At 35.1% G+C, this 24,421-nt stretch overlaps 9 non-coding genes and 1 pseudogene across 9 annotated transcripts; all 10 read right to left on the bottom strand.

Annotated features, from left to right (window-relative positions):
* Positions 1 to 671: 671 nt before the first annotated feature.
* LOC131636735 (small nucleolar RNA Z101) lies at positions 672 to 765 on the bottom strand. The gene has a single exon (XR_009294158.1). It is a non-coding gene; the product is annotated as a small nucleolar RNA Z101 (small nucleolar RNA).
* An 82-nt stretch (positions 766 to 847) lies between these two features.
* LOC131636730 (small nucleolar RNA snoR14) lies at positions 848 to 932 on the bottom strand. The gene has a single exon (XR_009294153.1). It is a non-coding gene; the product is annotated as a small nucleolar RNA snoR14 (small nucleolar RNA).
* Positions 933 to 2,515: 1,583 nt separating this feature from the next.
* Positions 2,516 to 2,609, bottom strand: LOC131636734 (small nucleolar RNA Z101). Its single transcript, XR_009294157.1, has one exon. It is a non-coding gene; the product is annotated as a small nucleolar RNA Z101 (small nucleolar RNA).
* An 83-nt stretch (positions 2,610 to 2,692) lies between these two features.
* Positions 2,693 to 2,777, bottom strand: LOC131636726 (small nucleolar RNA snoR14). The gene has a single exon (XR_009294150.1). It is a non-coding gene; the product is annotated as a small nucleolar RNA snoR14 (small nucleolar RNA).
* A 1,325-nt stretch (positions 2,778 to 4,102) lies between these two features.
* On the bottom strand, positions 4,103 to 4,190 carry LOC131636724 (small nucleolar RNA Z101; annotated as a pseudogene).
* A 191-nt stretch (positions 4,191 to 4,381) lies between these two features.
* On the bottom strand, positions 4,382 to 4,466 carry LOC131636732 (small nucleolar RNA snoR14). Its single transcript, XR_009294155.1, has one exon. It is a non-coding gene; the product is annotated as a small nucleolar RNA snoR14 (small nucleolar RNA).
* A 5,447-nt stretch (positions 4,467 to 9,913) lies between these two features.
* LOC131636729 (small nucleolar RNA snoR14) lies at positions 9,914 to 9,998 on the bottom strand. The gene has a single exon (XR_009294152.1). It is a non-coding gene; the product is annotated as a small nucleolar RNA snoR14 (small nucleolar RNA).
* A 2,169-nt stretch (positions 9,999 to 12,167) lies between these two features.
* LOC131636733 (small nucleolar RNA Z101) lies at positions 12,168 to 12,262 on the bottom strand. The gene has a single exon (XR_009294156.1). It is a non-coding gene; the product is annotated as a small nucleolar RNA Z101 (small nucleolar RNA).
* Positions 12,263 to 12,354: 92 nt separating this feature from the next.
* On the bottom strand, positions 12,355 to 12,439 carry LOC131636727 (small nucleolar RNA snoR14). Its single transcript, XR_009294151.1, has one exon. It is a non-coding gene; the product is annotated as a small nucleolar RNA snoR14 (small nucleolar RNA).
* Positions 12,440 to 19,700: 7,261 nt separating this feature from the next.
* On the bottom strand, positions 19,701 to 19,807 carry LOC131636723 (small nucleolar RNA R71). Its single transcript, XR_009294148.1, has one exon. It is a non-coding gene; the product is annotated as a small nucleolar RNA R71 (small nucleolar RNA).
* Positions 19,808 to 24,421: the final 4,614 nt, after the last annotated feature.

The following is a 24,421-nucleotide window of genomic DNA, read 5'->3' as shown; positions in this document are numbered from 1 at the left end:
CGTCATCAAATTCTCAATATTTGGAATCAATGCTAAAAACGAGTTATTAGCTCTACATACTATTTTCCCATTAGAATAGTTTAGCGTCACCGAATTCTCAATCTTTGGAATCAATGCTAAAAAAGCATTATTAGCTTTTACACACTATTTTGCCATTAGAATAGTTTGGCATCACCGAATTCTCAATCTTTGGAATCAATGCTAAAAAAGCATTATTAGCTCTACACACGATTTTGCCATTAGAACAGTTTAGCGTCACCGAATTCTCAATCTTTGGTATCAATGCTAAAAAAGCATTATTAGCTCTACACACTATTTTGACATTAAATTGAAATTCAGCAAGAAATATGTGAAAATACGGTTTCCCAAAACTACTTACTAAACTTGAAATTTATGTTATTCGGGTCAGGATTCTTAGATCTCTAGCAATCACAACCAACATTTCTATTACCTCCTTCCTAAATTCAACTATGACAACACCATTAGTGCCAATGAAGGGGCAATAATAATATAATTCTATCACCAATCAAGTGATCCAACCATGTAGCAATGAACAATTCATTCTAGTACGATGATGATTTTAATGCTAAGATCATTATAGTTTAGATGGATCCAAAAAAACAGAGAACAAAACAGAGAAACAAGCTAACAAACATAAAAATCAATAGAATTTAGGGCATCAGTTATCCAAGGTGATTTTAACATCAACGATATTTAGATGCGAATTACCCATTTACACCATTTCAGATTCATCATTTGCCTAATTCTGATAATTATTCAAAAACCATAAATAATTTAATCAACAAATCTTGAAACTCAAGAAATCAAGCAAGAGGGAAATGTGAAAGCGATTAGAACTTGTCGGGATTCATGAATTACATCAAAGAATATCAATGGATTGACAGACAAATAAATTTTTATCATCATATAGCTTTTCTTTTCCCTCTATGTATTATCACTTGTCAACTCTGCAACATTAGACAACTAAAATCTCATGTCATCTTAAAATACAAATGCCACCTATAAATAAACAAATTAGAAATTTTTGCCATTAGCTCTACACAGTATTTTACCATTTTAATAGTTTCGCTTCACCGAACTCTCAATCTTTGGAATCAATATTTTCCATTAGAATAGTTTAAGGTCACAGAATTCTCAATCTTTGGAATCATTGCTAAAAAAGAATTATTAGCACTACACATTATTTTTCCTTTAGAATAGTTTAGCGTCACCAAATTCTCAATCTTTGGAATCAATGTTAAAAATGCATTATTAGCTCTACACACTATTTTGCCATTAGAATAGTTTAGCTTCACCGAACTCTCAATCTTTGGAATCAATATTAAAAACGCATTATTAGCTCTACATGCTATTTTGCCATTAGAATAGTTTAGCGTCACAGAATTCTCAATCTTTGGAATCATTGCTAAAAAAGAATTATTAGCACTACACACTATTTTTCCATTAGAATAGTTTAGCGTCACCAAATTCTCAATCTTTGGAATCAATGCTAAAAATGCATTATTAGCTCTACACACTATTTTCCCAATAGAATAATTTAGCTTCACCGAACTCTCAATCTTTGGAATCAATATTAAAAACGCATTATTAGCTCTACACGCTATTTTGGCATTAGAATAGTTTAGCGTCACAGAATTCTCAATCTTTGGAATCATTGCTAAAAAAGAATTATTAGCACTACACACTATTTTTCCATTAGAATAGTTTAGCGTCACCAAATTCTCAATCTTTGGAATCAATGCTAAAAATGCATTATTAGCTCTACACACTATTTTCCCATTAGAATAGTTTAGCGCCACCGAATTCTCAATCTTTGGAATCATTGCTAAAAAAGCAATATTAGCTCTACACACACTTCTGCCATTAGAACAGTTTAGCTTCACCGAATTCTCAATCTTTGGAATAAATGCTAAAAAAGCATTATTAACTCTACACACTATTTTGCCAGTAGAATAGTTTAGTGTCATAGAATTCTCAATCTTTGGAATCAATGCTAAAAACGCATTCTTAGCTCTACACACAATTATCCCATTAGAATAGTTATGCGTCACCGAATTCTCAATCTTTGGAATCAATGCTTAAAGAACATTATTAGCTTAACACGCTATTTTGCCATTAGAATGAAATTCAGCAATGAATATTTGAAAGTAGGCTATCCCAAAACAACTTAATAAACTTGAAATTTGTGTTATTCGGTTCAGGATTCTTCGATCTCTCTCAATCATAACCAACATTTCTTCGATCTCTCGCAATCACAACCAACATTTCTATTAGCTCCTCTTAAAATTCAATTATGACAGTGTCATTAGTGCAAATGAAGGGACAATAATAATATAATTCAATCACAAATCAAGTGATCCATCCATGTAGCAATGACCAATTCATTCTAGTACTATGATAATTTTAATGCTAAAGTCATTTTAGATTTGATTGATCCCAAAAAACAGAGAACAAAACACAGGAACAAACTAACGAGCATAAAAATCCATAAAATTTAGGGAATCAGTTCTCCAAGGTGATATTAACATCAACCATATTCAGATGCAAATTACCCATTTACACAATTTCATATTCATCATTTGCCCAATTCTGATAACAATTCAAAAACCATAAAAATTAATTCAATAAATCGGGAAACTCAAGAAATCAAGCAAGAGAGAGAAATATGAAAGCGATCAGAACCTGTCAGGATTCATGAATTACATCAAAGAATATCAACGGATTGACAGACAAATGAATTTCTATCATCACTTCGCTTTTCTTTTCCCTCTATGATTTTACAAGAAAACCAGTCAAATGAAATGAATAATTCTATATTCTCAGTCAAATGAATCACCAATGCCTTAAATGAAGCCTTTTGTTCTTAATTATAAATCAAACAGTACCACTAACCTATTTTTCCCATCACGCAACATCTAGCACCTGACATGTTATTGATTTGATCAACTCCGTCAATTTACTCCATAGCAGCCTTTTTCCAACAGCAATTAATCCAAACCAATTAATCAAAATCATGATCACCCTGACTAGTCTTATAAATCTCATTTTACTTTGGCCAGGCACTTACTATTTTAACAAATTAACGGAGCCCCTTGGAATAACCAAAAAGATTTTTAAAATTAGAACACAATATCTTGCACAACCAACGGATTTAATACCAATGAAGGGACAATAATAATAATAATAATATTAATATAATATAGTTTTATCGCCAATCAAGTGATCCATGTAGCAATGACAAATTCATTCTAGTACGATGATAAGTTTAATGATACGGTCAATTTAGATTAGATGGATTAATAAAAGTAAAACAAACAAATATCATTGAGTTTTAGGACTATTTCAAGTCGACAAATCATATGCTTTTTCAAAATCCACTTTAAACATCTTTTTTTCCTCCTATTTGGCCTTCGGCGAAATGCGGATCAGGGGTCATACTTGTTTTTTCCTACAATTTGGCATTTGGCGAATTGCAAATTAGCTTTTGTATCAGCCACCTTCAATCTATTTGCATATAACAATGCTAAGACTTTCTAGATGCTGCCAATTAAAGATATTGGCCTAGCTTCACTTTCTAGATGCTGCCAATTAAAGAAATTGGCTTAGCTTCACTAGATTCTTTATCTTTGGATTCAATACTAAAAAGCATTAATAGCTCCACGCACTCTTACGCCATTCGAATTAAATTCAACAATGAATATGAAAGTCTGCTTTAATTACATCCTAAAGCTCATTAATAAAACTGAAATTTATGCTATGATTAAAAGAACTTCAAACTCTCAGAATCCCAAACATTTCTTATTTCCTTCTCTCTAAGTTCAGCTATGAGAACATCATTTTCTTCATCTCTAATGCATTTAAATTCAAAATTCTGGTCTTTCCCACTTTTTGTCTCTAGATAGACTTAAGAAATAATTGAAAACTTCATAATGCATAATGCAATCGGTCTTTCCCTCTTTTTGTCTCTAGATCGACCTAAGAAATAATTGAAGACTTCATAATGCATAATTAGATTAGATGGATCCAAAAAAACAGAAAACAAAACAATAAACAAACTAACAAAAATATATACCCTTAGACTTAGGGGAATCAGTTCTCTAAGGTGATATTAACATCAATGAAATTCAGATGCAAATTACCCATTTACACAATTTCATCATCATCTGCAGAATTCTGAAAACAATTCAAAAACCATAAATAATTGATAAAGTTACATTACCAAATTAAGAAACACAAGAAATTAAGAAAACAAATCAAGCAAACAATTCAAAAACCATAAATAATTGATAAAGTTACATCACCAAATTAAGAAACACAAGAAATTAAGAAAACAAATCAAGCAAGAAAGAGAAATATGAAATTGATCAGAACCTGTCGGGATTCATGAATTACATCCAAGAATACCGGTGGATTGACAGACAAATGAATTTCAATCATCATATCGCTTTTCTTTTCCCTCTATGTGCCTATCACTTATCAACTCTGCAACATAAGACAACTATAATCTCATGTCACTTTAAAATACAATTGCCGCATAATTTTACAAGAAAACCAGTCAAACTAAAAGAATAATTCTACATTATCAGTCAATTCTACATGATTCACCTTAACCACCTTAACTTCCACATCCGGTTTGGAACATAGGATGACACATTTCCATTCATATTCGAGAAGCAGAAGCAAAAGAAACGCTAACCTGTTGTTGTTATTTTCAATCCGACTCTTTTACAATGACATTAGAGCTTGTCTTGTCATCTCCGATCATTGCATTCTTGATTTCTCCTCCCATGAGACTCGATATGTAGTCGTTGTCATTACGGATAACACATACACATTGTAAGTTGAGTTATATGACATTAGATCACCAAACAAAGCATTGTAAACAAACAATAGTTAATCATACTAGGTGAATAGAATGTGTGAGAAATACTTATCTTCCAAATGGTGGTATCAGCAGTATTAACATGGTGATTCATGTCTCACCTCCACACGCAGATCTTCCGTAACAAACTCGATTGTCAACATCAGCATCACATTGGCACTATGATTTTCATTGTGAGCCGATTTCATCCCGATTTGGGAGCTTCGAGTGACGCAAGACGTTCACAGCAGCTCTATGCAACTGCACATTACTCGATCCAATTCGCAAACCGACTAAATTATACGATGCAAATTCTACGCCAGATAAGTGAAACTGTGACGGAGATTTCTCCCAAAAGCTGTTTGAACATACTCAATATGCGAACCAAATTAATTTATTATCCATCTTCTCTACCTTTATTCACATGTGCAGGTAACCATGGCAAAATCAAAATCCATTACAAACAACAAAAATAATCACATTTAGCATTCATCCTACCAATATCTTAGGTCAGACAGTACATGAATATTTATTATATGTTCTGTAATTATTAGCTCGCAAATGTTTAACCGGCAAAAACCATACTGCATCACCACATAGTATATGTAAAAAAGCTTGTTTGTGGGATCGGTCAATGTTGTTGGGTATTGGAGATTGTCTGTAACGGTCAATGCTTCCGAGTATTGGAGATTGTGAGTCCTTACAATTTATAATCACACCCTATGTCGAGCTTCTGAGTTGCATCATCTTGTTTGAACCAGTCGCGACATATATCTCATTTCTTGAGCTATACTGCACTTGCGAGTTTCATCAAACTGGTGGCAATGTTCTCGAATCTCTATCTGGATCTGGAAGAGGACTGCAAAATACAATGACAATAGAATGATAGATTCAATATAGCCCCTGCTTTTCTTCAAGCATATGGGGAGCCGACCCTTAATGGATCTCAAACTAACGGTCAAAACACGAGATTTATCATTAACTAAACCAAATGAAATAGGAGGCTTGTATAAGTACATTTAAGTAAACAAATTTCTTACAATATAGGCAATTGCCAAAATAAACATCAAGGAACAGTTATTATGCTAAATACTTAGATAGTAACTCTACTATCTTATAATTTTCTTCATATTAGCACTATTGATTATCTCTTAATACATTGAAATTACACTCTAAGGATTATAGTCTTCTTCTTGGCAGTGACATTACACAGCAACTCACAAGAGATCACTGTCACACAAACACACGTCTATTCGCAATTCACCAATACATCATCTTATATCCCAACTTTTAATTATTATCACATATGTACCTATCACTTGTCAACTTTATAATATTAGACAACTATAATCTCATGTCACCTTAAAACACAATTGCCACATAAAAATACAACTTTGCAACTTTTAATTTTACATAAAACCAATGAACCATGTCACCTTAGGTAATTTCCATTCCTATTTTCTTAACAGTGCTAGGTTGAACGCCCTTAAATTTTTATACCTAGACCGCCATCCTCTCTTTCCTAGCACACCTTTTCCCAATGAACTATCTTATTTTTTTGCCTTCCAATCCTTCACCTCATAAGAAAATTTTAAAGAGAGACTCAAGATTAGAAATAATACCTCACAGGGCTTCAAAGAAAGAAAGAGGAATAAACAACTAATGCGTACAAGACAGATTTCAGAAGGATGAATCGACCATCAATTACTAAGCATCGGTTATTCCACTTGGACAAACTTCTTGACATTGCTTCAATCACAATTTTCCAAAACTCATTTCTACATCGGTTATTCCAATTGGACAACCTTCTCGGCATTGCAATCCCAGAAAATGAAAATATACTCACAGCTTCCACCAGTATTTGGACATCTACATCAGGAATTTGGAGGAATTAGTGCATCTCATTGATTGCATTCCTGAAGTTTAAGGTCTTCAATCAGTTAAGGCCAGTAGCAGACTTGTAACCAAAGGAGAGGTTCTGTTCACATGTGACTGCTCTTGCTAGAAAAGGGGCGATTGTATTGAATTCTGTTGTGCTAATTAACCATAACAGTATATTGAAAGAGGAACAGATCAATGGGTGGAGGTAATTCTCCTTGGAGGAAATGTAACCAGAAACAATGCTACTGATGTGAGAACAACCTCACGAACCTCACGAATTTCCTGCATCACAAATTCCTCCTTCCCTCTTTTATGCACTTCTTATTCTGATTCCAAATCATGATTCTCCAACCCATTGTTGCCACCAGACACGCTTCTTTCATAGCTAGCTGTCCACCTTGCACTTATGCACCGTCATTCTCCTCCCCCCTTTGAGAAAAATGCAAACATTAAAAAATATGTGGAACAGGCTGCTATATATAAGTTCAATATCCCCATTACAAGACTATAGATAAGAAATCATACTTTTTTCTTATGGAAGCAAGGTTACTTACAATCAGTGGCTTAAAGAATCATATACTATGCCAAATTTGTAAGATAAGAATATTTATCACATACAATCTCTATTAATAATAAACATGTATATATCTCATTGTTCTATCAAATGCAAATTTGGATACCCAATTCAAACCCTTTTGGCATATTACTGCACAAAATATTTCAAGATAACTGACCATGTGATAAAATGCTCAACAATATATAACCATCCACACCTGAATCAAAGTGAGGCTTACAACACAGAAAACCATCCACGCATAATGTAAAACTCACAAACACCATTCTTAATCCCTTATTAATTTCCCTCTACCATTCAATAATATCCAGGTTGTTTTGACAGACAAACACTACTAATCGACATCAATATATTATGCTTGCATAGACAAGTCTACGAACTAGACTTGAAATCCTATTCGCCAATGTTAATATTTGGATAGAAACATCCTTTGAAAATGGAGATTAAATATTTTCAAAAAGCAAAAATCTCATAAGTCCTTAAAAGCTATAAGTTAAAAAAAGAAAAGAAAAGTTGGAATTGAGAAAGACTCCATAGACTCTTAGAAGTGTACCCACATGCTTCCTTCCCTTATTATGCTATACTTCATCTTACATAAACACCAAGAAATAGTTAATGGCTTACCTAAAAAGTAAAATTTAATAGGCACATTAAATATTCATACACCAAAACACACCTCTAACCAACCAACAAATCAAACACTTTCAAGTTTCAAGCAATCAACAAACGATCAAAATATTCATTATTATAACTTTAACAGTATTCATATTCATTGTTATAACTTTAACAGTATTTTTTTGCTTTCCAATCCTTCACCTCATAAGAAAATTTTAAAGAGAGACTCAAGATTAGAAATAATACCTCACAGGGCTTCAAAGAAAGAAAGGAAATAAACAATTAATGCATACAAGACAGATTTCAGAAGGATGAATCGACCATCAATAAATAAGCATCGGTTATTCCAATTGGACAACCTTCTCGGTATTGCTTCTATCTGAAAATAACTGATGTAGAAATGCCCAAGTATTTGAAAGTAGTTTTATTTAATACTTTTGCTGCTCCGTCTTACCAATATTGTGGAATTGACTCCAACAAAATACTTTTATGAAAGTTTATTTTCAGATCAGATATTAACTTAAATAATTGTAGATCTGCCTTGGCCCTCATGTTTTGCCAACTTTTCCCCACAAAATCAAAGTATTATTTGCGTACTGCATATGCGAGACGTGAACATCTCTTCTACTGAACTGCTGACCCTCCAAGAGATTCATTTGATTGCCTTGCCATTTATGAGGCTTCCATCTACCAACGCTAAAATAGTTGAAGTTCCAAGACACTCTGAAATCGAACCTCTCCACTTAACGTTGAATCCCTTTTTTTTCCATCACACGGTCCAAATATTTGCAGTCCAAATCGACTTTAAACATCAACGCTTCTTCCTCCTATTTGAATCATCTACTAACTGATTTGCTATGAATATTCCATCTACGATTTGCCAGCCTTCTAAGAACACGAATTGCAAATTAGAGATAAACAAATTTAGCCGCCACCTTCAATTTATTTGTCAATAGCTTTGCTAAGACTTTCTACATTCTGCCAATTAAAGATATCGACGTAAAACCGTCTAGCTTAACCAAATTCTTAATCTTGGTAATTAATGCTAAAAACCATTATTTAGCTCCATGCACTATTTTACCAATCGAATGAGATTCAACAATGAGACTATGAAAGTCCGCTTTAGTTACATCTTAAAACTCCTTAATAAACCCAAAATTTATGCTATCTGAGTCGGGGCTGTTCGAACTCTCCCAATTCCAAACAACATTTCTTATTTCATCCTCTCTAAGCTTATCATCTCTAATGTGTTTAAATTCAAAATTATGCATAACCAGTCTTTCCCTCTTTTGCTTTCTAAATAAACTTGGGAAATAATTGAAAACTTCACCCTTTATCTCTTGAACCCCAATCTATTTAATCGAATTAATCTTATTAACTTTTCTTCTATTTACCAGGCACCCGAGAAAGAACTTTGAATTTGCATCCCCTTTTCTATGCTATTTTGAGCGTGATTTTTGTCACAATATGCCACAATTCAGATTCAGCATTTCAAGTAGTTGTGTTGATGCTACTCTTTTGGCTTTCATCTCCTCTTCAGAAAATGATGTACTTTCACCTTTTTTCCAAGTCACTTGAGTTTTTCTTTCAATATGAATACTGCCATCCCTGAACTTCAACTCACTCCAACAATTGAGTACACAAAAAGGTTTTGGTGCACAATTCCTCCTTTTCTAGAGAATTAGAATTGGACATTGACTAATTTTATCCAAACACCATTGAAAACATTCTAGGCATTTGACTAACCAATATCCCTTTGAAAATATTAATCTGCCAATACAACTCATTGTTGAACCACATCTAATTCGGACCATGTGAATCTTTTGCAAATTAACATGAAATCTATCAGTTCTGCAGAATTTTGATAACAATTCAAAAACTAAAAATAATTGGTAAAGTTACATCGCAAAATTGAGAAACTCAAGAAATAAACAAATCAAGCACAAGAGAGAAATATGAAAGCTATCAGAACCTGTCGAGATTCATGAATTACATCAAAGAATATCAATGGATTGACAAACAAATGAATTCCTATCATCATATCGCTTTTCTTTTCGCTCTATGTATTATCACTTGTCAACTCTGCAACATTAGACAACTATAATCTTATGTCACTTTAAAATACAATTGCCACATAAATTTACAAGAAAACCAGTCAAATGAAATGAATAATTCTTTATTCTCAGTCAAATGAATCAGCAATTCCTTAAATGAAGCCTTTTTGTTCTCAATTAAATCAAACAGACCCACTAACCAGTTTTTCAAGATTATTCCTTTTAACCAAGGAGTCCAAAAATATGATTAAACTCCCCTTCCTAATTTCATGCACAACCTTTCAAAGAACCAATGTAATTTAAAGTCCCACGACCCACTTTCTACCATTTTTAAGTCCTGCCACCAAGAGATTAGGTTGAACACCCTTGAAATTTGTATACCTAGATCCCCCTTCCTCTCTTTCCTAGCATACCTATTTCCATTGAACCCAATTGAACCCAACTTATTTTTATGCTTTCCAAACTTCCAACCCACAAGAAATTTTTAAAGAGAGAATCAAATTAGAAATAATATCTAACAAAGCTTTAAAGAAAGAAATGAAATAGACCGGTAACGCGTATAACAAAGTTTAGAAGGATGATTCAGCCACATGTAGATAAGCACGAATTATTCCACTTGGACAATCTTCGTGACACTATATTAATCACCAATTTCAATAACTTCTTTCTTCTATGATTACAACCATCAGAAACATCCAAGTATTTCCAACCTTAATGTTTGATTTGCTGATTCATCCGACTCAAACTAAAAGAATTTGATGAAAGTTTAGTTAAAGACCGGATATTAACTCAAATAACTATAAATTTGCCATCATGGCCCTCATGTGTTGCCAACTTTTTCCCACAATTAAGGTATCATTTGCATACTGCATATGCCAGAAGTGAACATCACCTCTATGGAACTAAACACTCAAAAATATAAAAAGGCGATAGACGTTTCCCATCATCGGATTTTTTTTGTGAGACTTTCATTTAACGTTAAATCCTGTCAAAGTCCAAATATTTCCAATCCATAAAAACATATACTTTTTATAAATCCACTTTGAACATCATTTACTAACTCATTTGCAGAGTATTCCATCTACCATATGTCGGCCCCTTAAGACCGCAAATTGTAAATCAAAGATAACTTTTTTAGCCACATGCTGCCAATTAAAGATATTTATAATCTCATTTCACCTTATACAATTGCTACATGAGTTTACAAGAAAACCAGTCAAATGAAATGAATAATTCTACATTCTCAGGCAAATGAATTACCAATGCCTTAAATGAAGTCGTTTTGTTCTCAATTATAAATCAAACAGTACCACTAACCTATTTTTTAAGATTATTCCTTTTATATAAGAAGTCCAAAAATGTGATTCAACTCCATTTCCTACTTTCATGCACCACCTTTCAAAGAACCGATGTAATTTAAAGTCCCACGACCCATTTTCTACCATTTTTAAGTCCTGCCACCAAGCTGACCCCATTCTCTACACACTGTTTTTTCCATTAGAATAGTTTAGCGTCACCGAATTCTCAATCTTTGGAATCAATGCTAAAAAAATATTATTAGCTCTACATACTATTTTGCCATTAGAATAGTTTAGCGTCACCGAATTCTCAATCTTTGGAATCAATGCTAAAAAAGCATTATTAGCTCTACAAACGATTTTGCCATTAGAATAGTTTAGCCTCACCGAATTCTCAATCTTTGGAATCAATGGTAAAAAAGAATTATTAGCTCTACAAACGATTTTGCCATTAGAATAGTTTAGCGTCACCGAATTCTCAATCTTTGGAATCAATGCTAAAAAAGCATTATTAGCTCTACAAAAGATTTTGCCATTAGAATAGTTTAGCGTCACCGAATTCTCAATCTTTGGAATCAATTCTAAAAAAGCATTATTAGCTCTACAAACGATTTTGCCATTAGAATAGTTATGCGTCACCGAATTCTCAATCTTTGGAATCAATGCTTAAAAAGCATTATTAGCTCAACACACTATTTTGCCATTAAAATGAAATTCAGCAAGGAACATGTGAAAATACGCTTTCCCAAAACCACTACTAAACTTGAAATGTATGTTATTTGGGTCAGGATTCTTAGATCTCTTGCAATCACAACCAACATTTCTATTACCTCCTTTTTAAATTCAACTATAAAACAGAGAATTTAGGGCATCAGTTCTCCAAGGTGATATTAACATCAACTGATATTCAGATGCAAATTACCCATTTACACAATTTCGGATTCATCATTTGCCCAATTCGAATAACAATTTAAAAACCATAAATAATTGATTCAACAAATCGAGAAACTCAAGAAATCAAGAAATCAAGCAAGAGAGGGAAATATGAAAGCGATCAGAACCTGTTAGGATCCATGAATTACATCAAAGAATATCAGCGGATTGACAGACAAATGAATTTCTATCATCACTTCGCTTTTCTTTTCCCTCTATACTATAATCCAACAAACCCCTATAAAATCAATTTCAACAATTTATAAACCGAAACAAACCAAGATCAAGTATGCATGTAAATGGTTTTCATAAATTAAAATTCAGATAGCAAAATAGATTTTACTGTGTTGAAAAAGAAATTGCCTGAACAACTTGCTGAATTCTTCATCCCAAAACTGGACGCAGACACAAAGCGAATATAAAAGAACGAAACAATAGACAATTATAGCTACTAATTAGGGTTTAATAAATTTGGGTCGGGTATAAACAATGCAATGCCAATTGGATCGGGTTATATTTCATGGGCCCAACAACGCATCTATCTACACCTTATTTTTCTTCCAAAAATTTCTATCTAGAACTTTTACCTATTACTTGTATATTAAAAAGATTTAATTTATATTCATCAACGGTATATACATAAAACGTTGACTCTTATGATTATTTACTCACAAGTGAATATAAATATATTATATGATATTACTACTAATTAATAGATCCGACTATGTTTTGTGTTTGGTCAAATAAACTATGATAAATATTTTTCACAATTTTGTTTTGAAATTTCAAAATAAGGTACAATTTTTTTATTAAGGTGTATCTTCATTTTTTTCTATTTTACAAAATATAATTTATCTTAAAAGTTAAAATGATTTCACGCATTTCAATATAAAAATTTAAAAACAATTTAATTTATTAAAATTTTATATCTAAAATTTGAATACTAATCAATATTCCTATTATTATACTAACAAAGCAGAATAATAAAATTTAATTATTTTCACATTTACTTACATCATTATAAACTAATTTTTATAAATAATATGCAATTTCGATATTTTTCCTCTTAAATAAAGGTTGTAAGTAAAATATTTTATTTTAAATTTAAACAATAATAAAAAAAATTGAAGCAGTTGATCTCAATATTTCAGTGTATCTAAACATTCTATTTTTCTTTGCAAACATGTCATTCTATAATTTAATTTGTGTATAGAATGTTTTAACTCTTCAATGCTATAATAGTTTCAAATACTATTAAAATGCTTAAAAGAGTCATACTTTTTACTCTTAATTCATTATAAAAAATCAACAATTTTTTTAAAACTATTAATCAAAATATATGGTTTTTTAAATAAACTAATTATTTTCCTAGATTAATTTCTTTTAATATACAATTTATTCAAATCCATGAGTTAAATTTATTTAAAATTCATCTATTACTTTTAAAAACTTTTAACTAACAATTTAAATTCATGTAATTCTCATTTAAACCATAATCAATAAAATGAGTTGATTGTATTTAAAAATAAAATGTAATATTTAAATATAGCTTTTTTTTTAAATAAGGTTAAAATATATAGATAAAAAGAAAACGGTACACAAAAAAGAGGGGGGACTATACCAAAACCCTCTCAACCCGATGTAAATCGGGAAAAAAAAGGCATACCGAGTCTATTATTTACAAAATATGTTCTTAAAAATAAAGGAATAAAAGTAAAATGAGTAGAATCGGTCACTGATAAACCAAAATTAGCAAGAGCATCTGCACAGTTATTCCCTTCTCTAAATATATGAGACACTACAAAATTTCAATGAGAAACTAAATGAATACAGTTAATCCATCTATTTCTAATGATCCAAGGAACACTAAACGGAGGGTTAAAAGCTTTAACCACGACCATTGAATTTGTTTCCAACCAAATCTTACGCCAATTATTCTCATGAGCGAACTCAATTGCTTGCATAGCACTCGAGAGTTCGGCGGTGAGAGAATTAGAAGTACCTAAAAAAGACGCAAAAGCGCCAACAAAACAACCATCACAATCTCTTGCTAAACCCCCACAAGCTGACGATATAGGAGTAGCAGCACCGTCACAATTTATCTTAAATCATCCCATCGGAGGGGGCTGCCATAACACCTCTCGAATCTTTGGAGCTCTCGGAGGCCTGATACAAATCTTAAATTTTTTGAGAATCACAAATTCCTCCATACCAATATGCGAGCCAATACTCACCGCATTCCCAGCAGAAGAAACAGTAGCCAAAATGGGAGCAATCGAAGATGAAAAGGAAATAAAAGTATTATGAAATCTAACCATATTCTGAGCTTTCCAAATCGAGTTGATAAGACTAATAACAGCCACTTTGTTAACTATCCTGCACTGAACTGCACCATCTATATCCATTAATCTCCAAATGTCTAACCAACCCACAATAGTAAGTGACAGGTCCAGCATATTTTCCAACCATCTCCATAACTTCATCGCATACCGACACTCAAAAAACAAGTGAGTCTATGTTTCCTCTTCCGAATGGCAAAGTGCACAGATAAAAGGGAAAGAGAAACTCCTTCTCTTCCATTGATCGTCGGTGGGTAACTTATGGTGAAGGAGTTTCCACACCACAAAAGATTTTGCGGGGGAATCGAGCTACTCCAAATCATCTTCTACCAATCCTTACAAATACCCTTGCTACGCTTAAAGTCATACGCCAACTAAGATAACTCACCGTTGGTCGAATGCTTCCAACATCTCTTGTCTAGACGGATGTCAAAGGGAATGTGACAATTATTAATACGCACTTGCATTGAAAGGGGAATTGTCTTCGAAGACTTAGAAAAGTTCCACAGACCATTTTCAATGATACTACTTACCGGATTATTTACAATCAGCACCGGAGCCTCATTATCGTAGCAAAAAGGAGGACCACACCAATTATCATACCATAAGCTAATGGAATTACCATTACCAATACACCAAGAGGAGTTCTCAATGACGGTTTTATCTTGTGCTTAGCGCTAGACCAAATGGAAGAGAAAACATGATGATTGATAAACTTGTTGTTCCTAGTGACTCTGGCCCTGAGAAGAACACCCCAACAATTGGAAGAATTGATAATATCCCAAGCAAGCTTTAAATTAAAAGCTTCATTAAGTTTTCTTATAGATTTAAGACACAAACCTCCTTCTTCAAAAGGCAAGCAGAGCTGATTCCAAGTCACTGTAATGACTTCACTGTCAATTGTTTTCCCGCTCCAAATGAAACTTTTGATCGCCCTTTCAAGATCTCGTATGAGAGACATCGGCCAAGCATACAAATACATGCTATGTGTCATACCCCAAAATTTGCCCATACTATTCTTCCTTATACAAATTCAAATCGATACACAAAGCTCATAGATACATTCTCCTATACAAAGGCTCTAAACTATGGTTTGACTTATTCAAAGGAAAAATCAGTGAATCAATGGGTCCAAAGCATCTCATATGGCTCAATACATTTCACACTATCTCTATGACAAGTATCAAGGCTCATCTCAAAGAATTGGACACTCAATTGTTCAGAAAATCAACAGTCGACTATCTTGACCTAAAAGTCAACTGTGGTCAAAGTAAAGTCAAAACTCCTGATTTTTGTCAAGATACTCATATTGAAGTATCATTCACCATTTGATCAAGAGTTGATCATGGTTCATCAAGGAAAGATCAAAAATCAACAATTCAAAAAGTTTCTAAATTAGGGTTTTGCACAGGAAAAGTCAACTGAACTTTGACCAGCCATAACTCTCAAATGGAACATCAGAAATTTCCCATCCAAAGCTCATTTTGAAGGAAATTTGATTCTCTACAAATTTGTCTCTCACATGCCAAGTCTATAAATGCTTCATCTGAGAGATATGGACTAAAACATTATAGGTCCCTTTCAAAAGTCAACAAAAAGTCATTTTTTTCAAAAGGACGCACAAGGAGCATGGAAAAGAATTTTGATACGAGACCAAAGACATTGGTTAGAGGACTCTCTGAGGTTTCTAAAAAAGTCCTAGAACGCTTCCATACCTCAAAAAATTGAGAGAGATAGGCCTTGTCAAAGTTGGACTATTTTGGAGGGAAAAGTGTGAAGGAATTTTGAATTTCTTGCTAATGGGCCTATATTTTTAAGATCCAAGCTTGTTCCTCATGACATTGGGAGTCCATAAACCAATAGCCACGAAATTGTGTGATCTATTTGATTTATTATTAATTTTTATTCATTTAAAAAATGGTTAAAAATAAATAATTCAATAGAAAATCAAAGATTTGGTTTCTAGAATCAATTTGGATCAATTCAATTGTCAATAATATCCCAAAACCAATATAATTTCGTGCATATTAAAATTGGGAAGAGATTGATTCAATTAAAGCAAAATTAGAAAGATTTCATGGCATATCTCAAATCAAATTTTCTCCACATTCAATCAAAGATTTAAGTGGATTTTCCTCAAGTTTGTTGACCTAATGGATTCAGCTATATAAACATAACAAATATCAAACCCTAGGGGGGGATTGCGGCCAAAAGGAGTTCTTACGAGATCCAAAAATTCAAAGAAAAAAAGCAATTCGTTCTCGGATTTGAAGAACGATTCAAACCGTTCTAAAGACTCAAATAGCTTCCCAGGCCTGCTCTGAAGCGAACTAGATCGGCTCAAACCTTCAAAGCGTCAAGAACCACGATCCATATCATTCACGGTTTGTTGGTTTTGTTCAGATTCTGATTGCGATTATTTATGCATCATGAATGTGTTTTAATGGTATATTCATGTTTATAATTACGCCACGATGATTTCTGGTCTGTTTAATTCAAGTTTTACCGCGGGTTAAGGGTGTTGCCATTGTTAGGGTTCCCAAGCTCTAAATTGGGGAATTATAGTTAGAAGCAAAATTAGACTGAATTAACCGTACCAATAGACTCAGCAGGGGTTTTTTGATCGAACCTTGGCCTTGGCTGGAATTTATTTGCTATGTTTTGTGAGTTTAATTGTTGCAGGTCCTATAGCCACGGTTAAGTCGTAGGTAAAGCCTGTTGCTACGGAAATAAACCTGATAACACGATTTTATATCGTATATTTAGCCTAAAATCCATAGATATTTATAGCATTTTCCGTTTATTATGTTAATTTATTATGATATTACGCGTGTATTTGCTTTGTTTCAGGTTTTACACTTCAATTACGACTATTTGCGAAAAGGAAAGAAAATCGAGCTTAAATGACCAATATCTATGCTTAAAAGACGAAAAGGGGTGCTGAAACGAAAGAGGGGTGCAATTAGGACCCAAAAGGCCCAAAAGAGCAATCAAGCCCACGAAGGAAAGCAGCCCAGGTCACACTAGTAAGCAGAGACGCACGTCTCTGCCACCTCAGCAAAGGGGAGACGCACGTCTCCACCTCCCTAAAAGATCTCCACTTGAGACGCACGTCTCAAGTCAATCAGCTGCCTCCCTGAAGAATCGGAGACGCACGTCTCCACGTCCTGGTCTGCAAAAAGCTCCTCTTTTCACGCAAAGCAACTGCATACCTCCTCCTATAAATAGGACCTGTCACTTCACTTCAATCAGTCCGATTTCCTGCCAACGAAGTGCTGCCGAAATTGTACCGCGAACTGCTTTTCCTTATTCTGCTTTCATTTAACCGTCTATTTTCTCACAACGATTTCTACACTGGAAATTGTTGTGAACTTTTCATAGATCTAGCCTTACGTTAGGTTTATCGCTTTATTTTCCTTGTTTTTATTTTCTGCCATTTAAATTCCGAAGAACGATCCAGCCAACCTGTGGTGGAAGTTCGAGTACTTCAAGATTCAATTCAATCCAGATTTATTTTAATTCAGGTTTTTTATTTACCGCCTTATTTATATTATTTATTTGCATGATATATTATATGCCATTTAATATGCTTATTATTATGAACCGAACCGGTTTATGCATGTTTAATCGTATTGATATGTCTGGCTAAAATATTAAAGGTGTCGGTATGTAGAGTAAGTTAACCGTAGGGATCCGAAATAAATTGGCTTAAATTATGTTTTATTAATTATCACTTATTTTTGGTTTATATGTCTAGTTTGATTAGTAAGTCTTAAAACCAATAGAGCGAAAGTTTGAGGGATTAGGACGGTCAAAGGTTAAAATCAATAGAGCGAAAGTTTGAGATCTTTAACTGGATAGTAGACATAGGACATTAGTTTTAAGGATGGCGAAAGCGTATTAAAACTAATTGGAACTTATTTATTTTCAAAAATTGTTTTTACACTCGAGCGGGATGGCGAAAGCGTACGTTAGGGATATTAGCATGTTCCGAGTCAACAGAGCGAAAGTTTGAGATTAGGAGATTTAAATAGATAACGACCTCGTAAAATAGGCATTTTATTAATTACATTGTTTCCAAAAAGCTCTTCTAAAATCTAATGGGATGGCGAAAGCGTACATTAGGATTAGGATAGTAGTCTGACTCAACAGAGCGAAAGTTTGAGACGAGGATTTTTAACCAATTGCAATTAGTAAAGATTTTTAATTTAATTATGCAAAAGCCAATGGACCTTCGGATTACCTTTAGTTAAACGAAATACATACTGATACCTGTCTTTTATTATTATTCTTTATTCTCTCACAATCACTTTCCCTTAGGAACAACCGAAATTTTAGTACTCCTAGCTTTACATAGTAACCTTAGATAACGGTAGATCGATTCATAGTCCCTGTGGATTCGATATCTTTTAAAACTACACGACACGACTGTGCACTTGCAGTTATCAGATTTATAGACACGTAAAGTCGCGATCAAGTTTTTGGCGCCGTTGCCGGGGACTATTTAAGTCGATATCGTAACTCACTGTTACACCGTAGAGACTAGGAAAATTCTTCCCTTTCTTTTTGAACGATTGTATGCCAAATACTCGTTCACAAGGAGGAGACTTAATACAACGAATTAACGAGATCGAACGTTTCATTAACGTTAAACGTCGAGCTCGCAACCTTCCCGAAGTAGCAGAAATTCCGATTAATCAGGAATTGATTTTTACTGATCAAATCAATCAAATCACCCCGAAGTTAGAGATGGCTGCTATTCGTCCTCTTAGAGACTATGTCGCTCCTTCGCGCGCTGAACCGCATTCAAGTATCGCACCACCTGCGATTGAAGCGAACAATTTCGAGCTGAAACCTTCACTGGTCCAAGCTGTTCAACAGAATCAATTCTCTGGAAGCCCTGTAGACGACCCCAATCTCCATTTATCTGTGTTCGTGCAATACGCCGACACTATCAAAGCCAACAACGTTAGTTCCGAAGCTATTCGATTACGCCTTTTTCCTTTCTCCTTGAGAGATAGAGCGAGAGCGTGGCTTCAATCCCTGCCTTCCAATTCCATAACTACGTGGGACGAATTGAAGAGAGTATTCTTAGCAAGATACTTTCCGCCTAGCAAAACTGCTATGCTTAGAGGTCAAATCAACGGATTTACCCAAAAAGATAACGAATCGCTTTTCGAAGCTTGGGAACGTTACAAGGACATGCTTAGAATATGCCCTCATCATGGACTCGAACCATGGCTGATCATCCATACCTTTTATGGTGGTCTCTTATATAACACTAAAATGACTATAGATGCCGCTGCTGGCGGAGCATTAATGGACAAACCCCATGATGAAGCATACAAACTCATAGAGAACATGGCACAAAACCATTACCAATGGGGAGGAGAACGCGCCGCTCTAGAGAAAGCCCAAACCAAAGGAGGAATGTACGAAATTAGTGGTATAGACCGCGTTAACGCTAAAGTAGACGCTTTAACTCAAAAGATCGAGAATTTGACCATCACTCCTTCAGCCACCGCTGCCGCTGTAGCACCTAACTGCGAGATTTGTGGATTGACTGGGCATGTAGTTGCTGAATGCCAACTCTTGACTGGAGTCCCATCTGATCAAGTAAATTACGCTCAAGGAAACCCTTATTCTAACACGTACAACCCTGGATGGAAAAACCACCCGAACTTTTCTTATAAGAACAACAATGCGTTGTACGCGCCTGGACAAGCACCTGCTGTACCACCTGGCTACCAAAAAGCGCCTGTAGCTGCTCAAAACACCCCTAGGAAGTCAAACCTAGAAATCATGATGGAGAACTTCATAGCTTCCCAACAACAAACCAATAAAGACTTCCTGAATCAAAACATCCACAATAGCGAGCAACTAAAACAACTATCGAACAAAGTAGATGCTTTAGCTACGCATAACAAAATGTTAGAAACTCAAATCTCACAAGTAGCTCAACAACAAGCACCTACTGCTGCCCCTGCTGGCACGTTTCCTGCTCAACCACAACCTAATCCTAAAGGACATGCGAACGCGATAACACTACGAAGTGGAACTAATTACGATGGACCAATAGATCCTAGAACCCAAAACGTACCCATGTCACAACAAGAGCCAAAGGAAACCCAAAAGAAAACAACCGACGAACAAACTGCTAAGACTGATGAGAACAATAACGAAGTGGAACCCGAAAAAGAGAAACCTTATGTTCCACCACCACCTTACAAGCCACCAATTCCTTACCCTCAAAGATTAGCCAAATCAAAAACCGAAGCGCAATTTAAAAGATTTGTAGAACTTCTGAAGCAATTAAACATAACCATACCATTCACAGAAGCCATAACTAAAATGCCTTCGTACGCTAAGTTCTTAAAAGAAATCTTATCAAACAAAAAGAAACTCGAGGATAACGAAACTATAACGCTTACCGCTGAATGTAGCGCTATCATCCAAAACAACATGCCTCCAAAACTGAAAGACCCTGGTAGTTTCTCTATACCCTGCGTAATTGGAAAAACCATCATAGAGAAAGCCTTGTGCGATTTAGGAGCTAGTGTTAGTTTGATGCCTCTTTCGACCTGTAAGAAACTCAATCTAGGTGAGCTTAAAGCAACAAGAATGTCTCTTCAACTAGCAGACCGTTCAGTCAAATATCCCGTAGGAATGTTAGAGAATATCCCTGTTCGTGTAGGTCAATTCTACATCCCGACTGACTTCATCATTATGGATATCCAAGAAGATTCTAACATCCCGATCATTTTAGGAAGACCATTTTTAGCGACCGCTGGTGCAATTATAGATGTAAAGCGAGGAAAGCTTACTTTCGAAGTAGGAGAAGAGAAAATAGAATTTATCCTTTCCCAATTCCTAAAAGCACCTTCTATAATTGACACATGCTGTTCTGCTGACATAATCGACGAGTGTGTCAAGGAAATAAAATCCGAACCAAATAAGGAAACCGAAACCCTAAGAATTCCTATGCCGCCAATTTTTGAAGATGACAACTGGCGCGAGGAATATCAAGATAACCACCTGAGTGAATGCTTAGCTTTAACCCCTGATCCTATACCTGGACCAAAGAAACCTGCTATAGAGCTGAAGACACTTCCTACCGATCTTAGATACGAATTTCTAGACGAAGAACTAAACCGACCAGTTATAGTGAACGCCAACTCGGGACGAACCGAGACTGAAAAATTACTTAATGTCCTAAGAAAATACCCTACCGCTTTAGGATACAACATATCAGATCTGAAAGGTATAAGCCCTTCTCTGTGTATGCACCGCATTATGCTCGAAGACGATAGTAAAACCTCTAGGGAACATCAAAGGCGAATAAATCCTATTATGAGCGATGTGGTTAAAAAGGAAATCCAAAAACTGCTAGAAGCTGGAATAATATATCCTATATCTGATAGTAAATGGGTTAGCCCTGTTCACGTCGTACCAAAGAAAGGAGGAGTCACTGTAATCACTAACGCAAAAGGAGAATCTGTAGCACAACGTACCCAAACTGGATGGAGGATGTGCATTGACTATAGAAAGCTAAATAAAGCTACCCGAAAAGACCATTTCCCTTTACCTTTCATAGATCAAATGCTCGAACGCCTAGCTAAACACTCACATTTTTGTTATCTGGATGGATACTCCGGATTTTTCCAAATTCCTATCCACCCTGACGACCAAGAGAAGACCACATTCACCTGTCCTTATGGTACATTCGCCTATAGACGAATGCCTTTTGGACTCTGCAATGCACCCGCGACCTTCCAAAGATGCATGATGGCAATATTTGCCGACTTCCTAGATGGAATAATGGAGGTCTTTATGGACGACTTCTCTGTCTGTGGAGGAAGTTTTGAAACATGTTTAGAAAACCTTGAAATGGTGCTTAAACGATGCGTAAGCGTAAACCTAGTCCTTAATTGGGAAAAATGCCATTTCATGGTTCGACAAGGAATTGTACTTGGACACATCGTATCCGATAGAGGAATCGAAGTTGATAAAGCAAAAATTGAAATTATCGAAAACCTTCAACCTCCCAAAACCGTTAGAGAAATAAGAAGTTTTCTGGGACATGCTGGTTTTTACCGACGCTTCATTAAGGATTTCTCTAAAATAACCAAACCCTTAACTGAACTACTCATGAAAGACGCCGAATTTGTTTTCACCGATAAATGCACTGAAGCATTTCAAACGCTTAAACAAGCATTGATCTCTGCGCCAATTATGCAACCTCCCGACTGGAATGAGCCTTTCGAAATAATGTGTGACGCAAGTGATTATGCTGTAGGAGCCGTTCTAGGACAAAGAAAGGATAAGAAACTACATGTCATATATTATGCGAGTAGAACCCTAGACGAAGCTCAGATGAATTATGCCACGACAGAAAAAGAACTATTAGCTGTCGTATTCGCATTAGACAAATTCCGTTCTTACCTGGTAGGAGCCAAAATAATCATATACACTGACCACGCCGCCATTAGGTACCTCCTAACCAAAAAGGACGCTAAACCAAGACTCTTGAGATGGATCTTGTTACTACAAGAATTCGACCTGGAAATTAAAGATAAGAAAGGCACTGAAAATGTCGTAGCAGATCACCTCTCTCGATTGGAAAATCTGAAACCCGAACAAGTACCAATTGACGATGATTTCCCTTATGAAAGACTCATCGCCCAATTAGAAGCAAATGAATTCGAACCATACCATCCAAACTCTGAAACCGAGAAATTAGCTGAAATAGCTTTAGCCCGATCTGACGCACCTTGGTATGCAGATTTCGTAAATTACCTAGCTGCTGGTGTGCTTCCTCCTGATCTAAGTTACCAACAGAAAAAGAAATTCTTCCATGACCTAAAACATTACTATTGGGACGACCCACTCCTTTTCAAAAGAGGCCCCGATGGAATCTTTAGACGTTGTGTACCCGAGGAAGCGATAAGAAGCATAATAACACACTGTCATTCTGCACCGTGTGGAGGACACCATAGCACATCTAGAACCTGCGCCAAAATCCTTCAATCTGGACTTTTCTGGCCCAACCTGTGGAAAGACGTCTATTTTGCTGTACTAAGCTGTGATAGATGCCAACGAACTGGAAACATTTCAAGACGCGATGAAATGCCTCAAAAAGGCATTCTAGAAGTAGAAATATTTGACGTCTGGGGAATAGACTTCATGGGACCGTTTCCGTCATCGTTTGGAAATCAATATATACTCGTAGCCGTCGACTATGTTTCAAAATGGATAGAAGCTATCGCCTCTCCTACAAACGATACACGAGTAGTTATTAAACTTTTCAAAAACGTCATCTTTCCTAGGTTCGGTGTGCCAAGATTGGTAATTAGCGATGGTGGTTCCCATTTCATTTCAAGAATACTTGAGAAACTCCTTCGAAAATATGGAGTAAATCATCGAATAGCCACACCATATCATCCACAAACAAGCGGTCAAGTAGAAGTATCTAACCGTGAAATAAAACAAATATTAGAGAAAACTGTTGCTATATCGAGGAAAGATTGGTCAACCAAGCTAAATGAAGCTTTATGGGCTTATAGAACAGCTTTCAAAACTCCAATAGGAACTACCCCATTCAAACTCGTTTATGGAAAATCATGCCACCTACCAGTAGAGCTAGAACATAAAGCCTATTGGGCCATTAAGAACTTAAACCTAAACTACACTGCCGCTGGTGAGAAACGACTTCTAGACATAAACGAATTAGAAGAACTTAGACAAGACGCTTACGAAAACGCCAAAATCTATAAAGAGCGAACGAAAAAATGGCACGACAAGCGTATATCTAGGAAAAATTTTAGCATAGGCGATAAAGTGCTCTT

The sequence above is a fragment of the Vicia villosa genome, unplaced genomic scaffold, assembly GCF_029867415.1.
Source record: "Vicia villosa cultivar HV-30 ecotype Madison, WI unplaced genomic scaffold, Vvil1.0 ctg.001812F_1_1, whole genome shotgun sequence".
Taxonomy (NCBI): Eukaryota; Viridiplantae; Streptophyta; class Magnoliopsida; order Fabales; family Fabaceae; genus Vicia; species Vicia villosa.
This window is presented reverse-complemented; position numbering and strand designations above follow the sequence as displayed.